Source organism: Oratosquilla oratoria, chromosome 35, assembly GCF_046742065.1.
Source record: "Oratosquilla oratoria isolate Oo_2021 chromosome 35, ASM4674206v1, whole genome shotgun sequence".
Taxonomy (NCBI): domain Eukaryota; kingdom Metazoa; phylum Arthropoda; class Malacostraca; order Stomatopoda; family Squillidae; genus Oratosquilla; species Oratosquilla oratoria.
This window is the reverse complement of record NC_134811.1, coordinates 18,302,592-18,310,091: the sequence shown is the minus strand read 5'-3', so window position 1 is coordinate 18,310,091 and position 7,500 is coordinate 18,302,592.

The window sequence follows — 7,500 nt, the reverse complement described above, 5'->3', positions numbered from 1 at the left end:
GGAAAGGGGAAGGATGTTTTTTGGGCTTTTATGGATCTGGAAAAGGCTTATGATAGGGTAGACAGGAAGGCACTGTGGGAGGTTATGCAGATTTATGGGATAGGAGGAAAGCTTCTGGGAGCTGTCAAGAGTTTTTATGAGAATAGTAGAGCTTGTGTCAGGATTGGAAATGGAGAGAGTGAGTGGTTCGAGGTAAAGGTGGGACTTCGTCAAGGATGCGTTATGTTTCCTTGGCCGTTCAACTTATACATGGATGGGGTGGTGCGAGAGGTAAATGCAAGGGTAGTGGGCAAGGGATTGGAGATGGTTAAAGAAAATGGAGAAAAGTGGGAGGTGAGCCAGCTGTTGTTTGCGGACGACACTGCGCTTGTGGCAGGATCGGAGGAGGGATTGAGGAAGTTGGTGGCAGAGCTTGGGAGAGTATGTGATAGAAGAAAGCTAAAGATAAATGTGGGTAAAAGTAAGGTGATGAGATGTACAAGGGGTGAAAGTGGCAGTAGACTGGAAGTGAGCATTAAGGGAGAGCGACTGGAGGAAGTGGATAGTTTTAGATACTTGGGTGCAAATGTGGCAGGGAAAGGTGGAGTGAAAGTGGAGGTAGAATGTAGATTGAGAGAAGCGAGTAAATGCCTTGGTGGATTAAAGAGTGTAATGAGGAATAGACATTTGGGAATGAATGCTAAGAGGAGACTGTATGAAGGAGTGATTATGCCAACAGCACTGTATGGGGCAGAAACATGGAACATAAGAGAAGAAGAGAGAAGGAGTTTGAATGAGTTTGAATAAGTTTGAGATGAGGTGTCTGAGAAGTATGATGGGGGTTACTAGGCTAGATAGAGTGAGAAATGAGGAGGTGAGGAGGAGAACAGGGGTGGAAAGGGAGCTGGGAGATAGGGTTGATGAAAGAATATTAGGATGGTTTGGACACATGGAAAGAATGAGTGAAGAAAGACTAGTAAAAGAGGTGTGGAAGGCAGATGTGGAGGGAGTGAACATGAGGGGACGTCCTAGGATGAGGTGGATGGATGGGGTGAAGGGGGCTTTGGAGAAGAGGGGAATGTCTGTTGAGGAAGGACGGGAGAGGACAGAAGACAGGGGTGAATGGAGAATGGTTGTATATGGATGATGTTGTGATAGCATGAGTTGGAATGGGAGGGTGGATGGGGGGTGAGGTAGTATGTGTGAGCCAAATTTGACGCAGCCCGAAGGGATTTCTCCCCGTCCTCTCATTTTATGCAATGGGGGGACGGAGAGGGGGGGTCGCCGATTTAATGAAGCGGCCTTGCTGTGGATGTGCTGTGTCTTGCGACACTGCTTCTGACCCAGGGCAGTGGACAAGGTGTAGGGATGACCCGTCATTCAGGAGGTGCTAAGATAAGAGGGAGGGTGGAGGGAGTGGAGTGTATTCAGGGGTGGAATGGGTGGGATTGATTTTGTACCTTTTTCTTTTTGGCTACCCCCCTTGTAAGGGGGAAAAAGCCTTGGTATATGGTGTATGTATACCTCCACGAACATGGCATCTCATCGACGAGAAAATATCTACTTAGCGGCACTATAGTACTGGACCAGGGTGATATTGACTGTCTTCTTTCCCAATTAGCGGCTCTTTATATAAAATGTTTATCGCATTCGATTAATATCCACAGTGATGACATCCCGATCCCCACTTCCAGTAGACATATATCCCACTTAGCGTCACTTTCATTTAGAGTTGTATCCCTTACAGTTAGCTTTCCTAGTGTTCCTTTATATGTGTTTGTAATTTTGTATCAAACTTTCTCTCTTTCTGTGTCTTTTCCTTTTTCGATGCCTGTCGTGCACGGAAGGGAGAAGGCAGGGGATAGCGTTAGGTGAATTCGACTTACTTCTCGTAGTAAATATATCCAGGACATAAATCCACCTCGGAAATTTGTGGTACTTTCGGTGGCAATGTATGCCGCCTACAGAGCGAATATGCACAAGAAAATAAGAGCGCAATTTATCAAATTCCTTGCGCATGCTGTGAGACAGGACATGGCCTAGAAATGACTCGAAGAACACAAGGGATCTGTGAGACACCACGGAACATTCAATACGAGAGTAGCCTATATCGAGGAGGAAGATTGATTGCACAAAGAACTGGGGAAAAAGGAGAAGAAAAGCTCCGGAAGTGCCACCCAAAATACCACAAATTACCCGAGATGGGTACGTCTCCTGGGTACGTCTCCTGGGTACAAACGTCCGCCCAGGTGGCGGTTGGTGAGCGGAAGATTAAGGGACCGAGACAAGGTCCACCAAGATTGTCAGCTCACTACGGGAGGGGCTATCCTATCGAATGAAAGCTATTGACGGGTTTGACTTTTATCATGAGTCCATTGAAGAAAGCCCAAGAGATCGAAACGTCTGGTATTGAATAAAACTCCATACTCAATCCTCAACATTTCATTTGTATATATATACAGTATATATATATATATATATATATATATATATATATATATACACACACACACACACACACACACACACACACACACACACACACACATATATATATATATATGTTGTTGATACATTGTGACAAGTTGATGAAGGTGGAAAAAGAAGTCACGGGTCTAGTTCCTCTGAAGAAGCATAGAGCGAAACCGGTCAGAAATAAACTCAGGAACTCGGAACTAGACCCGTGACTTCTTTTTCCACCTTCATCAACATATATGTATATATATATATATATATATATATATATATATATATATATATATATATATATATATATAGATGTATGTATATATACCATAGGAGAAGAGAAAGTTATATACAGCAAGTACTGTTATTTCGTATATTACATCCTAAGACGGGATATACGAAAGTAATTGCTGTCTACAAGTTTCTCTTCTCCTGTGGTGATATTGCATAATTCGTTTCACACACACACACACACACACACACACCTATATATATATACAGTATATATATATATATATATATATATATATATATATATATATATATATATATTTACATACATATGTATATATTGCAAGAATAAAATTAATTTCTTTTAATAGCATTCATAAGACGATAGATGTACATGAAGTCTGTAGTCGAGCTTTAAACACCGGTTCTACCTCAGCAAGATTCCTCTCGTGTTAGCTCTCATGTGGCACGACCAGCCAGGCACTGGGCCAGCCAGGCACTCCGACTTGCCCACCGCCGCCGCCGCCGCCACCTCCACCTCTTCCCGAGGCGAAACCGTGATAAAAAGTTTCCGAAACTTCTCGAAAGCGATAAATCTTGGGGAATCGCCGATATAGAGGCTAAAGTTGTGGAGCAGAAGAAGTCTCGAGGGTGAGAGCTTCAGATCGATGCTGAAGAGTCAAAGGAAAACGCCTTCTGGAGAAATAATTGAAATACTGCACACGTAGCCATTCTGTTTCCTGCGTGCGGTCCACACAGCACGATACTATATTAAATTCATTATATAGTAAAGGAAAGAAATATCTTATTGTATACATCAAGGTGGCAAGTGAGGAGCATACGCCAGGAGGCGCATAACTACAAACGAATTATCCATATTCGCTTTCACTGTTGGAGCAAGTAACAATCATTACTGGGAATCTGACTATTGCGAGACTCAAACCCCAAGACTATCTGATACGTGACGCACTTCCAAATACGACGATGCATTTAAGTATGTCCACGCATTTTCCCAAATCTTTGTGTATTCTTTTGATGAACTTTAGAGAAGTGAATCTAGAACTCTTTACTTTTCACTTTTGAATGTGAAATTGGGGCTAATAAACAAAAAAGTTTAATCTTATCTACCTGAACACTCATTAACTTCTTTCATTTTCTCTGGCTTCCTATACACTAGGATCTTCTGTTTTGTCCACGTGGCGTTCTGCCTCCTTCTAGCCTCAAAAAATAACACTGCACTTTTTCTCTTATTTTATTTTTTTACATCGTGTGTGTGTGTGTGTGCGTGTGTGTGTGTGTGTGTGTGTGTGTGTGTGTGTGTGTGTGTGTGTGTGTGTGTGTGTGTGTGTGTGTGTGTGTGTATGTGTGTGTGTATTTTTTGTGTATTTACACGTGTCTCTTTCAGTCCTCATTCCCTTCTTTTGCTCTCTTCTCTCCCTTTCTTCCTCCTTCACTTCTTTTCTCCCCCTTGTACTCCTCCTCTTCTCTCCCTTCTCTTCTCTTTTTTTTCTCTGCTTCCTCTCAGGGGCTCTTTTTTCTCTCTTTCTCCTCAGTGACACTGAAAACTGACACGGCCAGAAGATTGAATCTATTCTCCTTTTCTTCCCTGAATACATTGAAAGATTACCCCCTCACCAGGGGGGAGAAAGTCTATCAATAATGTATATACGTACGCACATATCATTCAAATGACATGATTGTGACGACCAGGGATATTCTTTTGGTGTCTTCTCTCATTATATTTCTTTGTGTTTTGATATATCTGATCGTCTTCAGCGAATTAAAACAAAAGATGTCCGCGTTCTTACTCATCTGCTTCTCAAATTAAAGAAACATTGAATAGATATACAAATGAATATAACCATAAGTAAATAAACAAATATAGATGAATAAATAGTAAACGATAAATTGATAATTAAACAAATGAATGTAACAAGTTAAATAAATAGTTGAATAAATAAATGAATAAATAAATAAGTAGATAAACATATAAACAAATAAACGAAAATAAAATGAATGAATTACCAAATAGATAAATGAATAAATAGATTAATGAATATATATGCAAAAAATTAATAAATTAGTATACATGATAATCAGACAAATAGATATATAAGCAACCATATAGATAAATAGATATATGAACAGATAAATAAATAGATAAATACTTAGACATGTAAATTAACAGATAGACAAAGATATGATAAATAACCTAATAAATGAATGCTTACTAACCTATTTCGTCTTAATATTCTTCTGAAGAAGCTTAAAGCAATACCAGCTAGGAATAAAACCAAACCAACGCCCGTGTCGCTTTGATCCACTTTCTTCAATTTGTCAGAATGCCTCAACATCTGTCTCAAGAAATGATTATATATTTATGTCGGTCATTAACCACAGACTGACGAACTCCTCACTCTCTTCCATCCTTCCACTCTCTCACGCACCCCAATCTCCCAAAACTCTTCTTCACTACCCAACATCACCTATTCCCAAGGCCTCCCACATCCTGCATCCCAGCTAAGTATCCTCCTAGCTTCACATAACCTCCTACCTACGTTAACCTCTCAATTCTCCAGTCCTATTCCACCCCATCCTGCACCTTTCTCTTTCCTTCTACTCCTCCACCACGCCCTCCTACCCCATCCTAATCTCTTCCCCCATCATTTCTCCATATCAGTCCCCATCCTTTCCCCATCACCGCACTCTCCCCCTCCACCCCACTCCTCATACGCTTACGTCATCTACCCCTGCTCTTTCTCCTCTCCCTCTCCACCTCCCCTACACCACCCCACCCCACCCCGCCCCTCGTCTACTCACGCTCACCCTCGTTTCAAAGGTAATAATTCAAGGCCTTCTCACGCTGAACCATTCCTTCCTCATACCACCCTCCTCTCCTCTCCTCCTCTCCCTCCTCCTCCTCCTCCTTCTCCTCCTCTTCCTTCTCCCCCTCCGCCTCCTCTTCTTAGACGTGATATTTCCAAAGCCAAATGGCAGATGGGACCGATCGACCACGTCTGATTTCTCCGTGTCTTACTTATTCTGGCCCAATGTCCACACGATTAGGAGGGAAGAGGAAGAGGAGGAGGAAGAGAAATGAAGGAAGAGGGAACGGGAAAAGGAAGAGAAAGAGGAGGAGGAAAGAAGGAATGGGAAAAGGAAGAGAAAGAGGAGGAGGAAGAGAAATGAGGGAAGAAGGAATGGGAAAAGGAAGAGAAAGAGGAGGAGGAAGAGAAATGAGGGAAGAAGGAATGGGAAAAGGAAGAGAAAGAGGAGGAGGAAGAGAAATGAGGGAAGAAGGAATGGGAAAAGGAAGAGAAAGAGGAGGAGGAAGAGAAATGAAGGAAGAGGGAACGGGAAAAGGAAGAGAAAGAGGAGGAGGAAAAGAAATGAGGGAAGAAGGAATGGGAAAAGGAAGAGAAAGAGGAGGAGGAAGAGAAATGAGGGAAGAAGGAATGGGAAAAGGAAGAGAAAAAGGAGGAAGTGGAATAGGAGATGAGGATGAAGAGGAAGTGTATTAAAAGGAAAAGAAAGGAGGTGGAAATAAAGGGGCAAAGAAAACAGATGATGAGGAAGAAACTGGGAGGAGGAGGAAAGGGACAAGGAGGAGAAGAAAAAGAAGGAGAAGGAGGCGAAAGAGGAGATAAGGAGGAAATGTATGTGTAGTAAGACAAAAAGTGGTGAAGATAAGGAGGAAAAGGAAGCAGAGGAAGGAACGGGACAAGGAGGAGAAGAAGAAGGAGAAGGAGGAGAAAGAGGAGATAAGGAGGAAATGTATGTGTAGGAAGACAAAAAGGGGTGAAGATAAGGAGGAAAAGGAAGAAGAGGAAGAGGAGAGTGGGGAAGCAAAGCCGTTGGAGCTGGAAAACAATGGAGAGGCGGAAGGCGGAGGGGAATTTAGTTGAATAAAGACAGAAATGGACTAACAGAGAAAAACGAGCAAAGAGTAATTGGGAGAAAGGAGGAGGAGGAGAGGTTGAGGTAGGACCTCGTCAGGAAGGAGGAAGAGAATGAAAATGAAAAATTATGAAGAGAAATGGAGGAAATGGAATGAAAATATCAAATATCATTAAGCAGGAAAGGTTAGCTGGTGTAGGTCAGATGAATAACAAAAGCATATTATATAAATATATATCTATGTATGTATATATCTATCTATACACACACACACACATACACACACACACACACACACACACACACACACACACACACACACACACACACATATATATATATATATATATATATATATATATACATACATACATACATACAAATATACATACATACATACATATATACATACATATACCAAAGGCTTTTTCCCCCTTATAAAGGAGGTAGCCATAAAACAAAGGTACAGAAACCACCACTGCTCATTCCATTCCCTACATACTCCACTCCCCTCTACTCTCTTTCCTCCCTCTTATCTTGGCACCTCGTGGATGACGGGTCATCCCTGCATATTGTCCACTGCCCTGGGTCAGAAGCAGTGCCGTAAGACACAATACATCCACAGCAATGTCGCTTCATTAAATCGATGATCCCTTCCCCTTTCCGTCCCCTCATGCATAAAAGGAGAAGACGGGGAGAAATCCCTTCGGGCTGCGTCAATTTAATTCTCATACATACTCCCTCACCCCCTTTCCCCACCCACTACCTCTCATGCATCACAGCATCATCCATACACAACCATTCTCCATTCACCCCTATCTTCTGTCCTCTCCCGTCCTTCCTCAATAGAATTCCCCTCTTTCCCAATGTTCCTTTTACTCCATCCATCCATCTCATCCTAGATCGACCCCTCAAGTTCACTCCTAC